We start from the raw sequence: 24,214 nt of genomic DNA on the forward strand, positions 1-24,214 counted from the left end.
TGCTACTGAAGAGGTCTCCAGCCTGGACCTGCTATCTGTCTATTCTGTCTGTCTGCTGGAGCTGCTAATGGAGGGGGAGAGGAGCCCAGTTTCCAGTAAAGAGGCAGTGCGCGTGCATGGATGTGAGAGTCTATGTGAGGCGTTACCACAGCAACCTGTCGGGTGTGTTTGTTCCCCTGAGACGGAGGGGAGCAGAGAGGAGCAAAGAACTATCTCTTGTGAGGGGGGATGGGGGGTCCATATTGTTCTCTCATTGTTTTCATGCTCCTCTCTTTGCAGCCATTTATTCAAGAGATGCAGTTTGCAAAATATTTATTTTGAGAAAGGTCTACAGCCACATCAGAGAAAGGATATGACCTGTATTCAAGGGAATAGCAGATTGATGAGAATAATGATAACTGTCAACACACTTAAGCATTTCCCTCTCTCGTACAGTGAATATGGATGGCATGCTACGTGGCACAGTTCTCTGGAGTAGTTGTGCCACTCACCTTCCTCTGCGGCAAGCTGATGTGTTTGGTTGTTATTGGTGACTGGGTTTGTAGTTCTGACAGGGAGACTACGCTTCTCTGTAGTGTCTTTAGTCTGGGATAATTAGAATTGCAGATGTAGTCTTCTGTAGGCGTTCTTTAAAAAAAACTCAAGGTTCTCCTGTCTGCGGTAAATAGTTTGACTCAGAAACACTTTTGTGCGGATGATTTACAAGAGCAAGGCCATACTCGTACGCACGAAGGGCCTATTTTGTCTCTCACCGGCAGGTACGCTACCCATAGTGCCACTGACATCAGTTGGACTGCCATGAAACCTGAATTGGTACAGAATACACACACAACTGAATATGGAAGATACTTTCCAGTGAGCTAAATCTTCTGCCTTGAGCGGACCAGAGCAGATCGCTCACAGACTAAGATTTCTTATTTCAAGTTGATATTTTCCGCCCAATTTTCGATCTTGTCTCATCGCTGCAACTCCCCAATAGCCTCAGGAGAGGCGAAGGTGGAGTCATGTGTCCTCCGAAACATGACCCGCCTAACCGCGCTCCTTACCACCCGGTCCGCTACAAGGGCCCAGTAAAGTCGGCCAAACCCTTCTCTTACCCCGATGACTCGCCGGGCCAATTGTACGCTGTCCTATGGGACTCCCTGCCAACAACCGTTTGTGGCACAACCCGGGAATGAAACCCGGGTCTGTAGTAATGCCTTTAGCACTGCGATGCAGTGCCTTAGACTTTTGCGCCACTTGGGAGGCCCACTCTTATTTCATTTTTAATAACCCATCTAGGATGGTGTTGCTGTAACCCCACTGCTAGATGCTCAATATGTTAATATTTCCCACCATATGGATCATTCGTCAGGGACTTGGCAGATTGTGTTTGCATCCGTTTGTATTAAAAGTCAGATGTACCAACATGTGTGTTCCAGTGGAGGCTCCTCAGAGGAGGACCATCCTCCTCCGTGAATTTCATGAAAAATGTAAATGGTGAAACATTTAAAAAGTTATTATTTTTTAGATAAAACTATACTTAATATAATCACGTCACCAAAATAATGTATTAAAACACAGTGTTTTGCAATGAAGGTCTACAGTAGCCTCAACAGCACTCTGTCGGGTAACACCTTCGTGTAGCCGGAAGACCGCTAGCTTCAATCTTCTTCTGGGTACATTGACTTCAATACAAAACCTAGAAAGCTTATCGTTCTCACCCCCTTCAATAGACTTACACAGTAATTATGACAACTTCCAGAGGACATCCTCCAACCTATCAGAGCTCTTGCAGCATGAACTGACATGTTGTGTCCACCCAATCAAAGGATCAGAGAATTAATCTCGCACTGAAAGCATGAGCTACAGCTAACTAGCACTGCAGTGTATAAAATGTGGTGAGTTGTTGACTCAAATAGCAAGAAAGACAGTAATAGTCTTGAATTAATCAATTTCTTCCAAAATTAAGAAGCAAGAAAGGAATAGAGGCATATTTAGTCTTTTTTTTTCTCTTGCAATTTCAGTTTCACTTCCATAAAACTTCAAATTATTAGAATTGTACACAGCGCAAAACAGAACTCCCAGGTTAAGGGTCAGTGGCTCAGGCCCGTGAACAGGAATGACAGAAGGGGGAGTCAGATCGCTTTGATCGCCAGGTACTTTCATTTTGGTTTTCTATTTTCATTTGTTGCACTACAAGTACTGCCTGTTAATGTTAAAGAGGCAGCTACAGTAGCTGGATGATATTAACATCTTCAGTTTTTATTTTATTACATTTATTTGATTTAATCTGGATGCTTACATAACCTACTAACACCCTGGTACTACCTGTAGCTCCCGTCTCCTCAGTCTGAGAACACTGAGAGAGAAAGGTGTGTGTCGCAGATTACTCCTGTGTAGAAGTCCAAAACATTAAATAAATAAAGCATCCTAAGGTTAATGCTATAGGTATTGTTATATGTCCTTATGTGATGCAGATGGTTAGCTGAGCTGCGACTTATACTAGTGTTACTTTATGGGAGATGTAGTTTTAGCTCTCTATGGTCTGAATGGGATAAATGTGTTTTCACATTGTAGCTTGTTTGTATTAGTGTTTTTGTACATGAGTTGTTCTATTTTAATACTGTCAACACTGAAATCACCTAGCAATGTATTGGAGATGTGAGACAGGATATGTGTTTTACTTTTCTTCATGCTCCTCTATAGAACAACTTGCCATTGTTATGGTGTAAGAGCTCAAGATTCCGTCTCTCACAGTTGAAGTGTACCTATGATAAAAATTACAGACCTCTACATGATTTGTAAGTAGGAAAACCTGCAAAATCGGCAGTGTATCAAATACTTGTTCTCCCCACTGTATATACAGACAGATTAATTCACTTATAATTCACTGAAATTCCAGAAAATGGTGTCATGGCTTTAGAAGTTTCTGATAGGCTAATTGACATAATTTGAGACAATTGGAGGTGTACCTGTGGATGTATTTCGAGGACTACCTTCAAACTAGTGTCTCTTTGCTTGACATCATGGGGAAATCAAAAGAAATTAGCCAAGACCTCAGAAAAATAATTGTAGACCTCCACAAGTCTGGTTCATCCTTAGGTGCAATTTTCAAACTCCTGAAGGTACCATGTTCATCTGTACAAACAATAGTATGCAATATAAACACCATGGGACCATGAACGTACTTTGGTGCGAAAAGGGCAAATCAATCCCAGAACAACAGCAAAGGACCTTGTGAAGATGCTGGAGGAAACGGGTAAATAAAAAGCCAGACTAAGGTTTGCAACTGCACATAGGGACAAATATCGTACTTTTTGGAGAAATGTCCTCTGGTCTGATGAAACAAAAATAGAACTGTTTGGCCATAATGACCATCGTTATGTTTGGAGGAAAAAGGGGGAGGCTTGCAAGCCGAAGAACACCATCCCAACCGTGAAGCATTGGGGTGGCAGCATCATGTTGTGGGGGTGCTTTGCTGCAGGAGAGACTGGTGCACTTCACAAAATAGATGACATCATGAGGTAGGAAAATTATGTGGATATATTGAAGCACCATCTCAAGACATCAGTCAGGAAGTTAAAGCTTGGTTGCAAATGGGTCTTCCAAATGGACAATGACCCCAAGCATACTTCCAAAGTTGTGGCAAAAGGGCTTAAGGACAACAAAGTCAAGGAGTGGCCATCACAAAGCCCTGACCTCAATTCTATAGAAACTTTGTGGGCAGAACTGAAAAGCGTGTGCGAGCAAGGAGGCCTACAAACCTGACTCGGTTACACCAGCTCTGTCAGGAGGAATGGGCCAAAATTCACCCAACTTATTGTGGGGAGCTTGTGGAAGGCTACCCAAAATGTTTGACCCAAGTTAAACATTTTAAAGGCAATGACACTCAATTAGTATTTGGTATATGTAAACTTCTGACCCACTGGGAATGTGATGAAAGAAATAAAAGCTGAAATAAATCATTCTCTCTACTATTATTTTGACATTTCACATTAAAATAAAGTGGTGATCTTACCTGACCTAAGACAGGGAATTTTTACTGAGTTGAAATGTATTTGGCTAAGGTGTAGGTAAACTTCCGAATTCAACTGTATTATATACAGTGCCTTGCGAAAGTATTCGGCCCCCTTGAACTTTGCGACCTTTTGCCACATTTCAGGCTTCAAACATAAAGATATAAAACTGTATTTTTTTGTGAGGAATCAACAACAAGTGGGACACAATCATGAAGTGGAACGACATTTATTGGATATTTCAAACTTTTTTAACAAATCAAAAACTGAAAAATTGGGCGTGCAAAATTATTCTACGACTGATAGAAAAATACAGTTTTATAACTTTATGTTTGAAGCCTGAAATGTGGCAAAAGGTCGCAAAGTTCAAGGGGGCCGAATACTTTCGCAAGGCACTGTATATATATATAATACTGGTACTGTGTGTTTGTGTGTGTGTATATATATGTATGTATATATATACCAGTACCAGTCAAAAGTTACTTATTCAAAGGTTTTTCTTTTCTTTTTACTATTTTCTACATTGTAGAATAATAGTGAAGACATCAAGATGGCGCTGACAGAGATGGTCGCCTCACTTTGTCCTTAGGAAACTATGCAGTATCCTTTGTTTTTTCCTGTATTATTTCTTACATTGTTAGCTCAGAAAATCTTACGTGTTGGTACATACAGCCGGGAAGAACTGTTGGATATAAGAGCGACATCAACTTACCAAACTTACGATGAGGAATACGACTTTCCCGAAGCAGATCCTTTGTTCGGACCACCACCAAGGACATTGGATCGAATCTCAGAAGCCGACCCAAAACAACGTCACTGCAGAAGAGGTAGACTGAGCGGCCTCCTGGTCGGACTTCGAAGGCCTGCACACCACCCACCGCTTCTGAGTATATGAAGACCGCCACAGGAAAGGAAGACCCAGAGCTACCTCTGCTGCAGCGGATAAGTTCATTAGAGTTACCAGCCTCAGAAATGTCTGCCTAAATAAATGCTTCACAGAGTTCAAGTAACACACATCTCAACATAAGCTGTTCAGAGGAGACTACATAAATCAGGCCTTCATGGTCGAATTGCTGCAAAGAAACCACTACTGAAGGAAAAGCATTCCTGGTAAAGCTTGTTGAGAGAATGCCAAGAGTGTGCAAAGCTGTTATCAAGGCAAAGGGTGGCTACTTCAAAGAACCTAAAATAGATTTTGATTTGTTTAACACTTTTTTGGTTACTACATGATTCCATAATGTAATTTGTTTTTGTTTTGATGTCTTCACTATTATTCTACAATGTAGAAAATAGTAAAAAATTAATAAAAACTCCTGAATGAGTAGGTGTCCAAACTTTTAGCTGGTACTGTATCTTTATTAGATAATTATTCAACCCTAAGCCAAAACTGTAACTAGGCCACTCAGGAACATTCACTGTCTTCTTGGAAAGCAACTCCAGTGTAGATTTGGCCTTGTGTTTTAGGTTATTGTCCTGCTGAAAGGTGAATTCATCTCCCAGTGCCTGTTGGAAAGCAGACTGAACCAGGTTTTCCTCTAGGATTTTTCCACTACGATAATTTTTTATCCTGAAAATCTCCCCAGTCCTTAATGATTACAAACATGACCATAACATGATGCAGCCGGGCACCTTGCTTGAAAATATGGAGAGTTGTACTTAGTAATGTGTTATGTTAGGTTATGTCAAATCCAAATACAACACTTTGTATTCAGAACAAAAAGTGTATTACTTTGCCACATTTTTGCAGTATTACTTTAGTGGCTTGTTGCAAATAGGATGCATGTTTTGGAATATTGTTATACTTATTTAGGCTTGCCCTATCAAAGGGGTTGAATACTTAATGACTGAAGACATTGCAGCTTTTCATTTTTAAAATAATTTGCAAACATTTCAAAAAACAGAATTCCACTTTGATGTTATGGGATATTGTGTGTAGGCCAGTTACAAAACATCTCAAGGAGTGTAAATACTTTCTGAAGGCACTGTACGTTCTGGAGGGTGCTTCCAGAGGTCATGATTTCCCAGGTTCTAGATTTTTCTCATAAACTTTAAAGCATGATGGTCCAAATCTGTTTGGGCTTTGGCGAAGTCCTCCCAGCCATATTTGTTCACTGTCACGCCTAAGTAACATGCATGGCTTGGCAAGGAAAGACCTAGTTAGCTATTCAGGCAGTGTTCTGTAGGTTGTTATTCAACTTCATATTGAAGCAAATTATGTAAGTTGTTGGTTACTCAACCGGCAACATTAAGTTCCCGAGGCAGGAAGCTAACTGCAGTGCCAACAGAAATTACCTGCTGTGCTGTGGTGGTAGCACACATACCAAGTGCTTGTTTGGCAACAGTATGACAGGCATTATGTCATTCATGACAGCTCTACAGGCAATAACCTACATTTCAAATCAAGATTTGACCTTCATAGCTCGCGAGTTTTACTCAACAGCATTTGTTGAGCGAACTCACTGGCCTGGCCTGACATAAAGTCCAAGAGCACAGTCCTTGCCATGGGCTGTGTGGGTGGATGACAGGCAAATCTGCAGCTTCTGTGTTTTTTTTTTTAAAGAATGACGACACTAGTCTGTTCCAGAGACTTTTCATGCCCTAAAATCCCTGTGACCTATTTCATTTTACTTGCTGTTTATTTGATCCGAGGGCCATAGCAGGAAATAACGTTTCTTTGAACCACCTGTATGTAACGATGAATACATTATAAACCAACCCTTGAAATCCTATTGTTGACTTGTTGTTGATATAAAAATTAGACAAACTCCACGTAAATTCACTGAACTAGCTACGTTAATGTAATGCAATTAGGTTGATAAAGTAAGTTGTAATAACACGGAAACAAATTTGACTCTCTGTTGCACATCACCACCGTTTACTGTTATATAGGTGCTGCCCGAGAGAGGTTTCCCCCCCCCAAACTCTGCAAACAGAATAAATATTCAATGTTATTTTTCCAAGCTGATTAATCTGAGGTAAAATTTGGATCCAAGGAATACTGGAGAGAGATTTGAGGGAAAAAAATAATGAGAAAATAAAATATTTGGAGTGTTGACTGAATTCAGAGTTACTGTTGGGAGAGAGAATGAGCTTTGGGGACAGTGGGGTAGAGTAAATCTGTGGAAAGTGAGTATTTGACAAGCAAGAACAGGGAGAATGCTTTGAGAGAGAGTTTTGGCAGAACACATTTATGAGCATTGCATTGCAATAATGAGCAAGTGAGCTGGAAGCTACTGTTGAGACAGTGAGAATTTGAAGAGGGAGTGTTGCAAGTGTGTTACTTTTCCCTATTCTTGTGAAATGTGTTAGCATTCCTTGTCACTTGGATTGTCAGCTGCTTTGGGGATTAATTAGCATACCAGCATCTGATATGTATCCACTGCAGTGTTGTGTGACTTTTCCCCAATCTAAAGGTTTATAGTGCCCCGCACACCCTTAAAGGGATAGTTCACTTTAGTTGTAAATTATACTTAACTTGGGGCTGGTAGTGGTTTAGAAAGAAAGACAGGGAAAAACAAACGCTTTATTTTTATGTATCAAAACACTATTGGTGGGTCATAAAGCCCACATAACACTGTCATAATAATTACATAATAGATGACAGATGATGGTCGTGGCAGCTGGTGTCGTATAACAACTGTGCCTGTCACGTCTCAATTCATTTTTTTTTTCACACCTCAACATTTTCAATAGCTCATTCTTGGATCATTCGCATTAAACACAATTTTATGGAGAGAGAGAGATGACTGAGTCATTGCAAAAGAAGACCAACGTGATTGAACTCATAACGGACCCTAGCCAACTTTTTGAATAATCATCTACATGACTTAATTTACCATCTTCCAAAACTTAATCAGGAGGAACTAATTAAGCTGCTAGATTACTTTATAAAATGACTACAAATACTGTACATGGCGAACGAGATGGCTACCACAGTTAATGCGTATTATATTTTTAGGAATCCTATTTACCATGCAAATCTACATCTTGTGAATACCAGATATATTTGACAAGCAACAAGTAATTTGATCATATTACAGTAAATGAAACAGACAGCGTACTCACTGTAAAGCAAACAGTTATTTTTCAGGCACAGTGAAACAAGGCTTGTTTTCTGGCTTGCTGGTGGAAATCTGGATCTGTGGTAATTGGTGTTTTTTCTTTATCTTAAGACAAACATTTACAGTGACAGTCAGATGCAGTAATAGTTTATGAAACCATACGAGAAAGGACAATATGAAAAGAACAGATCTGAGCCAGAACTGTTACGATTCAGGTTGGCACAATAGGTTGAAAAGGGCAGAGTTGGGTAGGTTACTTTCTAAATGTTATCTGTTAGTTACAGGTTACCTGTCCAAAATTGAAAAATCAGAAGCGTAACTTTGGATTACCCAAATTCCGTAATTTCTTTCCTCTTAAGAGGCATTAGAAGAAGACAAAAATGTATGTTACCAATTAAACAACATCTAGTACAGGATAAATCAATGTTAAAGTTTACATAGCTGGCCATATATGGATGTTATATTTTACTTTATGGTTTGATTATGTAGGCTTCTTCTAACCCATAGCTTTCTACTACATATAATAATATGATTAAATTAAATTGTTACATGCAAAACCAAAGTCTATTAGAATTCCAGTAATTCCAATAAATGTTATGCCCCTTGATCTTCAAGAATAGGACTTGGAAATATGGAAGTATAGATTAGCCAAATTGTTTTACCTGCGCATAACCCCAAAACTAAGGACTTATTAGCCAGCCCTACTCTGTTGTTTATGATTTTGTTGTCATGGAGGACTGATTGGGCTCATTGATTCGAGTTGAAAAATAAATGCTGCGCTCATGAAATGGCATGCTTTGAGCACGACTGAGAAGTCCTATTTACAGGTGAAAAATGAATGCCATATGCTGCATTTGCTATAGGCCTATTGTTTACCTTTTTGTTAGTGACACTTTGGCATCTTGATAATATGCAGCTGTTTAAAGGGCAAATCCACAGATGAAACAATAACAAAAGTGGGCACCCCGCCTCTGTTTTGGTAAAAAGCTGAGGGATGGGCATGGAGAAATGAAACCACTCTCATATTAATAGATAGCTATGGATGCAAGGACTGACCATCCAAGATATCAAAATTATTTTAACCATGTTCTTTATTTTTACTATTTCTACATTGTAGAATCATAGTGAAGACAACAACATTAAAAAATGACACATGGAATCATGTAGTAACTAAAAAAAAATGTGATGCAAGTCAAATATATTTTATATTTGAGATTATTCAAAGTAGTCACCCTTTGCTTTGACAGTTTTGCACATTCTTGGCATTCTCTCAATTAGTTTCTTGAGGTAGTCACCTAGAATGGAACAGGTGTGCCTTGTAAATTTGTGGAATTTATTTCCTTCGTTTGAGCCAATTGGTTGTGTTGTGACAAGTTAGGGGTGGTATACAGAAGATAGCGCTATTTAGTAAAAGACCAAGTTCATATTATGGCAAGAAAAAAGCTCAAATAACCAAAGAGAAATGACAGTCCATCATTACTTTAAGGCATTCTCTCAACCAGCTTCACCTGGAATGCTTTTTCAACAGTCTTGAAGGAGTTCCCACATATGCTGATCACTTGTTGACTGTTTTTCCTTCACTCTCCGGTCCAACTCATCCCAAACCATCTCAATTTGGTTGAGGTCAGGTTATAGTGGAGGCCAGGTCATCTGATGCAGCACCATCACTCCCCTTCTTGGTCAAATAGCCCTTACACAGCCTGGAGGTGTGTTTTTGGGTCATTGTCCTTTAGAAAAACAAATTATAGCCCCACTAAGCGCAAACGGGATGGCATATTGCTGCTGAATGATGTGGTAGCCATGCTGGTTAAGAGTGCCTAGAATTCGAAATAAATCACTCACAGTGTCACCAGCAAAGCATCATCACACCGCCTCCTCCATGCTTCACGGTGGGAACCACACATGTAGAGATAATCCATTCACCTACTCTGTGTCTCACAAAGACACGGCGGTTGGAACCAAAAATCTCACATTTGACCAAAGGACAGATTTCCACCGGTCTAATGTCCAGTGCTCGTGTTTCTTGGCCCAAGCAGTCTCTTCTTATTATTGGTGTCCTTTAGTAGTGGTTTCTTTGCAGCAATTCAACAATGAAGTCCTGTTTCACACAGTCTCCTCTGAACAGTTGATGTTGAGATGTGTCTGTTCCTTAAACTCTGTGAAGCATTTATTTGGGCTGCGATCTGAGGTGCAGTCAACTCTAATGAACTTATCTTCAGCAGCAGAGGTAACAATTGGTCTTCCTTTCCTGTGGTGGTCTCATTAGAGCCAGTTTCATCATAGAGCTTGATGGTTTTTGTGACTTTACTTGAAGAAAAAATACATTTCTTTGCAGCGATTTGACAATGAAGGCCTGATTCACCCATTCTCCTATGAACAGTTGATGTTGAATGACCTTCATGTCTTGAAGTAATGATGGATTGTCATTTCTCTTTGTTTATTTGAGCTGATCTTGCCAAAGTATGGACTTGGTCTTTTACAAAATAGGGCTATCTTCTGTATACCAACCCTACCTTGTCACAACACAAGTGATTGGCTCATACACATTTAGGGAAAGAAATTCCACAAATTAACTTTTAACAATGCACACCTGTTAATTGAAATGCATTCCAACCTCATGAAGCTGGTTGAGAGAATGCCAAGCGTGTGCAAAGCTGTCATCAAAGCAAAGGGTGGCTACTTTGAAGAATCACAGATATACAATATATTTTGATTTGATTAACACTTTTTTGGTTACTACATGATTCCATATGTGTTATTTTATAGTTTTGATGTCTCCACTATTATTCTACAATGTAGAAAATAGTTTTAAAAAATGAAGAAAAAGCCTGGAGTGAGTAGCTGTGTCCAAACTTTTAACGGGTACTATATTTATAATTTATTTGTCCAAAAATGGATGTAGCAACTACAGATTGCCGCTTTTAAGTCCATCAAAAGTGTGTGAGTTTTAGCATGTCTCCATTAGGCCTATGGATTTTTTTTAATGAGCATTAATTAGATTGATTCATAAAAGCCCCACTTTTATTCCATAGGTTGGCATCCGCACTATGCAGCTGTTGCAAGAGTGCATTTTTCACTGGCTGTCCACTGGTTTCAAAAACAATGATTGATAGGCAACTTAAACTTCTTGAATTCAACCATTATTGGGCTCAAATATTTAGATATTTATTTACATATTTAGATGTGTGGACAGCCATCCACAACAACCGCAAATAGCTAAATGAGAGAGCAGCAGTGTGATTCACATCAATGCGCTATGTAGATATCAATAATAAGTTATAGCCGTATCGCCGTAGACTACACACACCACTGTCATCCTAAACTTCAAGTGTTTATTCAAGTTCAGTAATCTTTGGATGCTGACAGCAGTCGCACCATTGGAAGACATAGCTTGGACTGGAGCCTACGAAAGCTATTTTCCCGCGATCCATCAAACACATTTGGTGTGTCATCATAGTGGTATCTGACTTGTGGTCAGACTTGCTCAGGTGGACAAATCTAAACTTGCGCCTTGTTTTCAATGCTGATTTGAATATCATTGAGAACAGAGAAGTGTCTTTTTCAGCAAACATCCTGAATATAAAACTAGTCATCGAAGTAATCAAGTTTTTCAAAAGTATCTGTTATCTGATTACAGTATTTTTGTGGGTAATTACAGTTAACGTTTTTTTTGTAATCCCTTACATGTATTCCGTTACTCCCCAACCCTGGAAAAGAGTTTAGGGATTTTCCATTCTTTATTTAAACGTCTTGCTTCAGTTTTACATCAGTCACACCTGTAGGCCAATAACATACAGTAGGGCTAAATCCTTGTGCCAAATTACATAACAGCTGTACAGGTCATACAACAGAATATTGTGGGCATTCATCCACTTCAAGTGAAGTGGAACTGAAACATTTATCTTAAAGTTGTGTATTACCTTGCCAAGCAGTGACAGAGAAATGGCAGAAGTGGTGGTCTTTCTCCACTCAATGTGGTTTTCACACAGAGAATAATGGAAGCCAGTCAGGACAAATTCTGTGACTAACAGTATAAACTGCTAATCCCTTGGTATGATTTGATGACGGGAGAGTGTTAATCCTTTGATATGATTCAGTGCCAGTGAGGACTGCTTAATCCCTTGGCATGAGTCTGATGGAAGAGGAAGGGATGCTAACTGGCTCTTCAGGAATAAAACAAGAGCATGCCGGGAAGCAGGGCCAGTCGCTCCAAAGGACTTCCTGTTGTTATCTGGTAGCCATTGTGACAATTCAAGGAGGGTCGTTAGCATCTTCTGTAGTTCTTTCAGGTGAAAAATAATGCTTGAATGGCCCAGTGCAGTCAAAAATGGGATTCTCCTGTGTTTTTATACATATTTCCACACTGAGTTTGGAATAATACTGTGAAAATGATGATAATGCCCTTGGAGATGTTTGAAAAGACCGCCTGAAATATCAGCCTGTTTTGTTAGGATGGTTTTGGCCTGCCTGGTGTCATCACCAGGGGGTAAATTAGTTAATAGACCAATAAGAAAGAGAGTTCCAAACCTTTCTGCCATTAACAGCTACTTTTCAGTTTTCCACTCCCCACTCAGACCACTCCAACATTCTCTTTATTTTTGACCATTTTGATTTAAAATAATCACAGTAGGGTACTTCCTTGTTACCCAGAAATGATTTAATATTGAGATAAAAACAGCTGTATTGGAACTTCAATGAATCTCAATCCAACATTTTGATCAAAAGATGAATATCCATGGATTTTACATGAATGACGTGCTATAATTGCTTTTTCAAGCTTTTGTGACAATGAAATAGACTACATGGAATAATGCATTTAATAGATGTAATTATTTATTCATTCCAGACTCATTAAATCTACATTCACCATCAGAGAGTCATATTTTGATCAACAAATATAACTTGGTTTGTGGAATCACTGCATTCAAGACATTCACTGCTAGGCATTTTACATTTATGACGAGTTGGAAACTCGAAAGGCACTTGCACATCTGAGCTATCTTTTTTGCAGATGCATGGTAACATGAATAACATTTGATAAAAAAAGGAACCCGGATGAGGAGTTGGAACAATGAATATTGGATGAACAAGCCATGACATATTTCCCGCTGTTTTACGGCTCCGGCAAGCTTCCCTTGTTCTCATTTAGTCTGAAATCCACTGTTGAATCTCACAACCCAGAACTTGGGTGGTCAATATTTTGGATCAATATGATATATGGCACCACATAACTGCAACACCCTTCCACGTGGGCATATACAAATGTTTCCCCAGAGCTTTGTGGGAACCATAAAATGTTTACAACAAGGAGAGAGTGCACTTTAAGTAGTTGTTTTATTTGTTATAGCCTCTGGATAGAGGCTGACACTTAACATTTGAAATGGTCCCTTTCTGACACCTTTCTGTGTCAGTTTATGTTGACAGTTGCTGACACAAAGCCTTTAAGAAGGCAAAATATTACCACATTTCACTGCTGTTTCAGGCTGCAAATGGCAATATTCATAAAAGCAAACCATCATGTTAGGACTTTTACATCCTTTATAGTGCTGTTTAATGCTACATAGCTCTGTTAACAGTGTATGAATCAATACTCTGTGTTTTATATAGAAAGGTGGAAAAACTTTTGGTGTGACAGTCTTTTTTAAGAGCCTCAAGTGGGTTAGAAAGAAAGTGGGCTCTATGAAACAGTGGCGGTATACACCATGAAAAATGGATGAGTTCTACCTCCTGAGACTAAAATTAGAGCGAAACCTAATACGCAGTGTCCTTCAAGTCACACTTGATTTACAAACAAGGAAATAAATCTGCCGTTCAACAGAACATCCGGACAAGATCGGTCGGAAAAATGGAATGCCAGTCGACACGCCATGGAAAATGTTTTATTTTCCTGTTGCTGGAACCTAAGAAAAAACACAATCTTTCCAACCATACATTACACACAGCCTGGTTTATTTTATAATTATCGTAATTGCTCTCTGGAGAGAATACAAATAGCAAAACTATCATGCAAGCTCCCTGTATGATCTACTGCATGACATAATTACTTGCATCAGGTAATACAGGTGGTTTTGTCACAGTATACACCATGTCAACATGTGTTGGTAGACTAAGCATCCCTGAGCACTTTTGCAGTGCTTATGTCTGTTTAATGCATTGCATGCTTTTGAGCATGAAGTTCCCTTTTAAGGAAATTTGCTGAAAACCCTTATTCACCCATCCACTCGAGAAAACAACAACAGACAAATATTTGCTTTGTGTTTTTGAATAAAAAAACTAGGATCATTGTAAGCTGTCTGCAACAGACCTTGTATAATCTACAGGGCTGTAGGAGAGAGAGAGTGGCTGTTGAGTTGATTGTTCTACAACACAATGCTTGAGAGCAGGCAGGCCCAGTGTTGCAGAAAGGAGCTGTTTAATTGTTGCGAATGCTTAAGCACTAATTAGCACAGAAGCGTACAGATTAACTATAAAATCTCAGCAGCGCTATGATAACCAGAATGATGTTTGGTATTTATTAGGATCCCCATTAGCCGCTACAAAAGCATCAGCTTCTCTTCCTGGGGTCCACATCAAACATAATCTGCTATTCTTGGGTACCGGAAAGACCTTTGCCTCCCTCCATGTCTTCTAGGCTTAAATTGAAGATGTGGCAAACAGGAGTCACAATATATTCCACTACCAACCTCAGCAATTTACCATCCAGGTTGTCAGGTGGTTTGTCCTTATTTATAGATAGCAAAAATAAATTCACCTCTTCCACACCCACTTTGTGGAACTCCAAACTACAGTGCTTGTCTTTCATTATTTGATTCATTAAGCATGAATATGAACTCTCAACATTTTGTTTTCTGTATGTCATACCTAAATTTGCTAATCTTGTCAACAAAAAAAGTGATTAAAGTGGTTGGCAATATCAAAGGGTTTTGTTATGAACAAGCCATCTGCCTCAATGAAAGATGGAGCCGAGTTTGCTTTCTTGCCTAGAATTTATTTAAAGTACTCCAGAGCTTTTTTACTATCATTCTTTACATAATTTCTTTGTTCCATAGTATAGTTTTTTCTTTTTGTTTAGTTACGTGATTGTGCACTCTGCAGGACATTTAAATTGATGTTTGCAATTTCCGAAGCAAAAATTACAGTATGCCTATGTGGTCTTATATGTACACAAGCAAAGTATATATATATATATATATATATATATAGTTGTGTATATATACACAACTGTATATACACTGCTCAAAAAAATAAAGGGAACACTAAAATAACACATCCTAGATCTGAATGAATGAAATATTCTTATTAAATACTTTTTTCTTTACATAGTTGAATGTGCTGACAACAAAATCACACAAAAATGATCAATGGAAATCAAATTTATCAACCCATGGAGGTCTGGATTTGGAGTCACACTCAAAATTAAAGTGGAAAACCACACTACAGGCTGATCCAACTTTGATGTAATGTCCTTAAAACAAGTCTCAGTAGTGTGTGTGGTCTCCACGTGCCTGTATGACCTTACAACGCCTGGGCATGCTCCTGATGAGGTGGCGGATGGTCTCCTGAGGGATCTCCTCCCAGACCTGGACTAAAGCATCCGTCAAATCCTGGACAGTCTGTGGTGCAATCTGGCTTTGATGGATGAGTGAGACATGATGTCCCAGATGTGCTCAATTGGATTCAGGTCTGTGGAACGGGCGGGCCAGTCCATAGCATCAATGCCTTCCTCTTGTAGGAACTGCTGACACACTCCAGCCACATGAGGTCTAGTATTGTCTTGCATTAGGAGGAACCCAGGGCCAACCGCACCAGCATATGGTCTGACAGACACAGCAAACCTTCTTGCCACAGCTCGCATTGATGTGCCATCCTGGATGAGCTGCACTACCTGAGCCACATGTGTGGGTTGTAGACTCCGTCTCATGCTACCACTAGAGTGAAAGCACCGCCAGCATTCAAAAGTGACCAAAACATCAGCCAGGAAGCATAGGAACTGAGAAGTGGTCTGTGGTCACCACCTGCAGAACCACTCCTTTATTGAGGTTGTCTTGCTAATTGCCTATAATTTCCACCGGTTGTCTATTCCATTTGCACAACAGCATGTGAAATGTATTGTCAATCAGTGTTGCTTCCTAAGTGGACAGTTTGATTCACAGAAGTGTGATTGACTTGGAGTTACATTGCGTTGTTTAAGTGTTCCCTTTATTTTTTTGAGCAGTGTGTATATATATATATATACAGTTGATTTCAGTTGTGGCAAAATGGCATAAGGACAACAAGGTCAAGGTATTGGAGTGGCCATCACAAAGTCCTGACCTCAATCCCATGGAGAGTTTGTGTGCAGAACTGAAAAGTGTGTGCAAGCAAGGAGGCCTACAAACCTGACTCAGTTACACCAGCTCTGTCAGGAGGAATGGGCCAAAATTCACCCAACTTATTGTGGGAAGCTTGTGGAAGGTTACCTGAAACGTTTGACCCAAGTTAAACAATTTAAAGGCAATGCTATCAAATACTAATTGACTGTATGTACACTTCTAACCCACTGGGAATGTGATGAAAGAAATAAAAGCTGAAATAAATCATTCTCTCTACTTTTATTCTGACATTTCACATTCTTAAAATAAAGTGGTGATCCTACCTGACCTAAGACAGGGAATTTTTACTAGGATTAAATGTCAAAACTGAGTATAAATGTATTTGGCTAAGGCGTATATAAACTTCCGACTATATATATATATACCAACTGTGTGTGTGTGTGTGTCTGTGTCTGTGTGTATATATGTACAGTGCCTTGCGAAAGTATTCGGCCCCCTTGAACTTTGCGACCTTTTGCCACATTTCAGGCTTCAGACATAAAGATATAAAACTGTATTTTTTTGTGAAGAATCAACAACAAGTGGGACACAATCATGAAGTGGAACAACATTTATTGGATATTTCAAACTTTTTTAACAAATCAAAAACTGAAAAATTGTGCGTGCAAAATTATTCAGCCCCTTTACTTTCAGTGCAGCAAACTCTCTCCAGAAGTTCAGTGAGGATCTCTGAATGATCCAAAGTTGACCTAAATGACTAATGATGATAAATACAATCCACCTGTGTGTAATCAAGTCTCCGTATAAATGCACCTGCACTGTGATAGTCTCAGAGGTCCGTTAAAAGCGCAGAGAGCATCATGAAGAACAAGGAACACACCAGGCAGGTCCGAGATACTGTTGTGAAGAAGTTTAAAGCCGGATTTGGATCCAAAAATATTTCCCAAGCTTTAAACCTCCCAAGGAGCACTGTGCAAGCGATAATATTGAAATGGAAGGAGTATCAGACAACTGCAAATCTACCAAGACCTGGCCGTCCCTCTAAACTTTCAGCTCATACAAGGAGAAGACTGATCAGAGATGCAGCCAAGAGGCCCATGATCACTCTGGATGAACTGCATAGATCTACAGCTGAGGTGGGAGACTCTGTCCATAGGACAACAATCAGTCATATATTGCACAAATCTGGCCTTTATGGAAGAGTGGCAAGAAGAAAGCCATTTCTTAAAGATATCCATAAAAAGTGTTGTTTAAAGTTTGCCACAAGCCACCTGGGAGACACACCAAACATGTGGAAGAAGGTGCTCTGGTCAGATGAAACCAAAATTGAACTTTTTGGCAACAATTCAAAACGTTATGTTTGGCGTAAAAGCAACACAGCTCATCACCCTGAACACACCATCCCCACTGTCAAACATGGTGGTGGCAGCATCATGGTTTGGGCCTGCTTTTCTTCAGCAGGGACAGGGAAGATGGTTAAAATTGATGGTAAGATGGATGGAGCCAAATACAGGACCATTCTGGAAGAAAACCTGATGGAGTCTGCAAAAGACCTGAGACTGGGACGGAGATTTGTCTTCCAACAAGACAATGATCCAAAACATAAAGCAAAATCTACAATGGAATGGTTCAAAAATAAACATATCCAGGTGTTAGAATGGCCAAGTCAAAGTCCAGACCTGAATCCAATCGAGAATCTGTGGAAAGCACTGAAAACTGCTGTTCACAAATGCTCTCCATCCAACCTCACTGAGCTCGAGCTGTTTTGCAAGGAGGAATGGGAAAAAATTTCAGTCTCTCGATGTGCAAAACTGATAGAGACATACCCCAAGTGACTTACAGCTGTAATCGCAGCAAAAGGTGGCGCTACAAAGTATTAACTTAAGGGGGCTGAATAATTTTGCACGCCCAATTTTTCAGTTTTTGATTTGTTAAAAAAGTTTGAAATATCCAATAAATGTCGTTCCACTTCATGATTGTGTCCCACTTGTTGTTGATTCTTCACAAAAAAATACAGTTTTATAACTTTATGTTTGAAGCCTGAAATGTGGCAAAAGGTCGCAAAGTTCAAGGGGGCCGAATACTTTCGCAAGGCACTTTATATATATATATATATATTCTTATATTTATAACTGTATAAGTCAGGGTTTTTTATGCTTGTCAGGGTTTTTTATGCATTTTCTCTGCAGAATATACACTGAGTATACCAAACATGAGGACTCCCCCTTTTGCCCTTAGAACTGCCTCGATTCTTCGAGCATGGACTCTACAAGGTGTCGACTGCATTCCACAGGGATGCTGCCCCATGTTGACTCCAATGCTTCCCACAGTTGTGTCATGTTGGCTGGATGTCCTTTGGGTGGTGGACCATTCTTGATACACGCTGAAAACTGTTGAGTGTGAAAAACCCAGCATTGTTGCAGTTCTTGACACAAACGGGTGCGCCTGGCACCTACTAGCACACTTAAATAATTTGTCTGGCCCATTCACCCAATGAATTGTACATATACACAATCCATGTTTCAATTGTCTCAAGGCTTAAAAATCCTTCTTTAACCTGTCTCCTCCCCCAAAAGTTTTATTTTATTTTTTTTATTTCACCTTTATTTAACCAGGTAGGCTAGTTGAGAACAAGTTCTCATTTACAACTGCGACCTGGCCAAGATAAAGCATAGCAGTGTGAGCAGACAACACAGAGTTACACATGGAATAAACAAATTAACAAGTCAATAACACAGTAGAAAACAAAGGGGAGTCTATATACAATGTGTGCAAAAGGCATGAGGAGGTAGACGAATAGTTACAATTTAGCAGATTAACACTGGAGTGATAAATGATCAGATGGTCATGTACAGGTAGAGATATTGGTGTGCAAAAGAGCAGAAAAGTAAATAAATAAAAACAGTATGGGGATGAGGTAGGTGAAAATGGGTGGGCTATTTACCAATAGACTATGTACAGCTGCAGCGATCGGTTAGCTGCTCAGATAGCAGATGTTTGAAGTTGGTGAGGGAGATAAAAGTCTCCAACTTCAGCGATTTTTGCAATTCGTTCCAGTCACAGGCAGCAGAGTACTGGAACGAAAGGCGGCCAAATGAGGTGTTGGCTTTAGGGATGATCAGTGAGATACACCTGCTGGTGCGCATGCTACGGATGGGTGTTGGATTTGGGTAAAGGAGAACTTGGAGAGGCTTGGGCGAGGAGCTGCCGGGGGGGAGGAGCTGTTGGCCGAGGTTGGAGTAGCCAGGCGGAAGGCATGGCCAGCCGTTGAGAAATGCTTATTGAAGTTTTCGATAATCATGGATTTATCGGTGGTGACCGTGTTACCTAGCCTCAGTGCAGTGGGCAGCTGGGAGGAGGTGCTCTTGTTCTCCATGGACTTCAGTGTCCCAGAACTTTTTGGAGTTGGAGCTACAGGATGCAAACTTCTGCCTGAAGAAGCTGGCCTTAGCATTCCTGACTGACTGCGTGTATTGGTTCCGGACTTCCCTGAACAGTTGCATATCACGGGGACTATTCGATGCTATTGCAGTCCGCCACAGGATGTTTTTGTGCTGGTCGAGGGCAGTCAGGTCTGGGGTGAACCAAGGACTGTATCTGTTCTTAGTTCTGCATTTTTTGAACGGAGCATGCTTATCTAAAATGGTGAGGAAGTTACTTTTAAAGAATGACCAGGCATCCTCAACTGACGGGATGAGGTCGATGTCCTTCCAGGATACCCGGGCCAGGTCGATTAGAAAGGCGAGCAATTATTATGTCTAACCCAATGATGTCTCACTCCAAGTCAGCCAGGCAAATGTGTGTTATCATGCAGAACATGTTATGGGTTGTGCTCACGTCGCTGTGCTAAAATGCATACATGTGAACTCACTCATGTGCAATAATCTCATTATACATGCCACAATTATGGTAGGAAATTAACTAAACGGAACCATTGGGCTTAACTTAACATTAAGAGACAGTACTGTTGTATAAATATTGTGTGCTCTGCAGTACATGGCCACAATAATTGTTTAAGGCAAATACTTTTTATTTTAAAAAATTATAGCAAAAGCCAGGGTTAACCAAATAAGAAAGCTGTTCATAGCTACAGTTGAGACTAGAGCTATATATTGGACCTCAGTTTTACTGAGACAAAGATAGACTTAGCGATATGACATCATTCATGGGATCAGTGGATTAAAGTACTTAAATAAAAATACTTCAAAGTACTAATTAAGTTTTTTTGGGGTATCTTTACTTAACTATATATATTTTTATTTCACTACATTCCTAAAGAACATTATGTACTTTTTACTCCATACATTTTCCCTGAAACCCAAAAGTATGCGTTACATTTTGAATGCTTAGCAGCACAGGAAAATGGTCCAATTCACATACTTATCAAGAGAACATCCTGGTCATCCCTACTGCCTATGATCTGGCGGACTCACTAAACACATGCTTTGTTTGTAAATTATGTCTAAGTGTTGGAGCGTGTCCCTGTAAAATAAACATAACAAGAAAATGGTGCTGTCTAGTTTGCTTAATATAAGGAATTTGAAATTATTTATACTTTTACTTTAAGTTTTGATACGTAAGTATATTTAAAGCCAAATACTTTTAGACTTTTACTCAAGTTGGATTTTACTGGGTGACTTTCCCTTTTACTTGAGTAATTTCTATTAAGGTATCTTTACTTTTACTCAAGTATGACAATTAGGTACTTTTTCCACCACTGAATGGGATGAGCAACAATAACAAACTTCAAATCTGCCAAGATGGTTGCTATTGGCTTCTCCAGATTTGCACCCTCTCTTGAGGCATGTCCAACATGGGAAGAGCTAACAGTGTCAGTCTTATCAGATTTAAATTGTATTATTGTAAGCAGGAAGTCGTCCCACTGTGTTTGATGATACCACATTGCTGCATATCTTTGAGGCCAGAACTGTAGCTACACGCAAGGCAGAACATGGGTCTAATAAATACCCTCCAGCAAGTCCCAGGCACATCAATAAAATGAATAATAATCTCCAAAATAATTACTTGTAAATCAATAATTAAGCATGGCTGGTGAACATTCATTCTAATGAACTAATTGGGTCTTTTTGTGCTATCATGCATTGTGCACTTGTGTCAGAAAAAGAAAAAACAACAACACTAATTGGCTGGTCATATAACTGATCTGGAATTGAGTGGAAATTGATTGTTGACTTCGAAAATGGAGATGAAGTTCTGAGAGTATGTCGTATACTGCTTGTATGAACATTGAAACAAATAATTGTGATCAAAAATGTAAAATTTAACTGCACTACCGGTCAAAAGTTTTAGAACACCTACTCATTCAAGGTTTTTTCATTATTTTTACTATTTTCTACATTGTATAATAATAGTGAAGACATCAAAACTATGAAATAAATAACACATATGGAATCATGTAGTAACCAAAAAAAGTGTTAAACAAATCAAAATATATTTTATATTTGAGATTCTTCAAATAGCCACCCTTGGCTGAATGGAAGCAAGTCCCCGCCGCAATGTTCCAAAGCCTTCCCAGAAGAGTCGAGGCTGTTGTGGCAGCAAATAGGAGGCCGACTCCATATTAATGCCCATGATTTTGGAATGAGATAATCAGGTGTCCAAATACTTTTGATCATGTAGATTGTATGAGTGCACACTGAGATTCTGAGATTCTTCAAATAGCCACCCTTTGCCTTGATGACAGCTTTGCACACACTTGGCATTCTCTCAACCAGCTTCATGAGGTAGTCACCCGGAATGCATTTAAATGAACAGGTGTGCATTGTTAAAAGTTAATTTGTGGAATTTGTTTCCTTTAATGTATTTTGAGCCAATCAGTTGTGTAGTGACAAGGTAGGGTTGGTACACAGAAGATAGCCCTATTTGGTAAAACACCAAGTCCATATTATGGCAAGATCAGCTCAAATAAGCAAAGAGAAACGACAGTACATCATTACTTTAAGACATGAAGATCATTCAATACGGAACATTTCAAGAACTTAGAAAGTTTCTTCAAGTGCAGTTGCAAAAACCATCAAGCGCTATGATGAAACTGGCTCTCATGAGGACCACCACAGGAATGGAAGATCCAGAGTAACCTCTGCTGCAGAGGATAAGTTCATTAGAGTTACCAGCCTCAGAAATTGCAGCCCAAACAAATGCTTCACAGAGTTCCAGTAACACACTTCTCAACATCAACTGTTCAGAGGAGACTGTGTGAATCAGGCCTTCATGGTTGATTGCTGCAAAGAAAACACTACTAAAGGACACCAATAAGAAGACGAGACTTGCTTGGGCCAGGCAACACGAGCAATGGACATTAGAATGGTGGAAATTAGTCTTTTTGTCTGGAGTCCAAATGTGAGATTTTTGGTTCCAGCTGCTGTGTCTTTGTGAGATGTGGTGTGGGTGAACGGATGATCTCCGCATGTGTATTTCCCACCGTAAAGCATGCAGGGGATGGTGTTATGGTGTGGGGTGCTTTGCTGGTGACACTGTCTGTGATTAATTTAGAATTCAAGGCACACTTAACCAGCATGACTACCACAGCATTCTGCAGCGATACGCCATCCCATCTGGTTTGCGCTTAGTAGAACTATCATTTGTTTTTCAACAGGACAATGACCCAACAGGCTGTGTAAGGGCTATTTGACCAATAAGGAGAGTGGTGGAGTGCTGCATCAGATGACCTGGCCCGACCTCAACCAAATTGAGATGGTTTGGGATGAGTTGGACTGCAGAGTGAAGGAAAAGCAGCCAACAAGTGCTCAGCATATGTGGGAACTCCTTAAAGACTGTTAGAAAAGCATTCCAGGTGAAGCTAGTTGAGAGAATGCCAAGCGTGTGCAAAGCTGTCATCAAGGCAAAGTGTGGCTATTTGAAGAATCTCAAATATAAAATATATTTTGATTTGTTTAACACTTTTTTTTGGTTACTACATGATTCCATATGTGTTATTTCATAGTTTTGATGTCTTCACTATTATTCTACAAAATAGAAAAAAGTAAAAAGTAAAGATAAAAACTTTTGACCGGTAGTGTAAGTGGGCATGATTTGTCTCTGTACAATAACACCGTCAGTGAGTGTGCACTCATATAATCTACATGAACAAAAATATGTGGACACCTGCTTGTCGAACATCTCATTCCAAATTCGGCCTCCTATTTGCTGCTATAACAGCCACTACTCTTCTAGGAAGGCTTGCCACTAGATGTTGAAACATTGCAGCGGGGACTTGCTTCCATTCAGCCAACAGCCAAGAGCATTAGTGAGGTCGGACATTGATGTATGGTGATTAGGCCTGGCTCGCATTTGGCGTTCCAATTCATCCCAAATGTGTTCAATGGGGTTGAGGTCAGGGATCTGTGCAGGCCAGTCAAGTTCTTCCACACCGATCTCGACAAACCATTTCTGCATGGACCTCGTTTTGTGCACTGGGGCATTGTCATGCTTCCCCAAACTGTTACCTCAAAGTTCGAAGCACAGAATAGTCTAGAATGTCATTGTATGCTGTAGCATTAAGATTTCCCTTCACTGGAACTCGGGTGCCTAGCCCGAACCATGAAAAACCGTGATTCAAACCCATTTCATGAATCTCACGATGAACAGTTATTGTGCCGACGTTGCTTTCAGAGTCAGTTTGGAACTCGTTAGTGAGTGTTGCAACCGAGGACAGATAATTTTTACGTACTTCAACACTCCGGGGTGCTCTTCTGTTAGCTTGTGTGGCCTACTACTTCGCGGTTGAGCTGTTGTTTCTCCTAGATGTTTCAACTTCACAATAACAGCCCTTACAGTTGACCGGGGCAGCTCTAGCAGGGCAGAAATTTGATGAACTGACTTA

At 39.8% G+C, this 24,214-nt stretch overlaps 1 protein-coding gene across 2 annotated transcripts in view; it reads left to right on the top strand.

Moving 5' to 3' along the window:
- The window catches only part of LOC112246857 (leucine-rich repeat and immunoglobulin-like domain-containing nogo receptor-interacting protein 2), a 32,102-nt gene that overhangs the window by 1,563 nt on the left and 6,325 nt on the right, over nucleotides 1-24,214 (top strand). The gene's annotated exons all lie outside the window — the stretch shown is intronic.

Source organism: Oncorhynchus tshawytscha, linkage group LG08 (assembly GCF_018296145.1).
Source record: "Oncorhynchus tshawytscha isolate Ot180627B linkage group LG08, Otsh_v2.0, whole genome shotgun sequence".
Taxonomy (NCBI): Eukaryota; Metazoa; Chordata; class Actinopteri; order Salmoniformes; family Salmonidae; genus Oncorhynchus; species Oncorhynchus tshawytscha.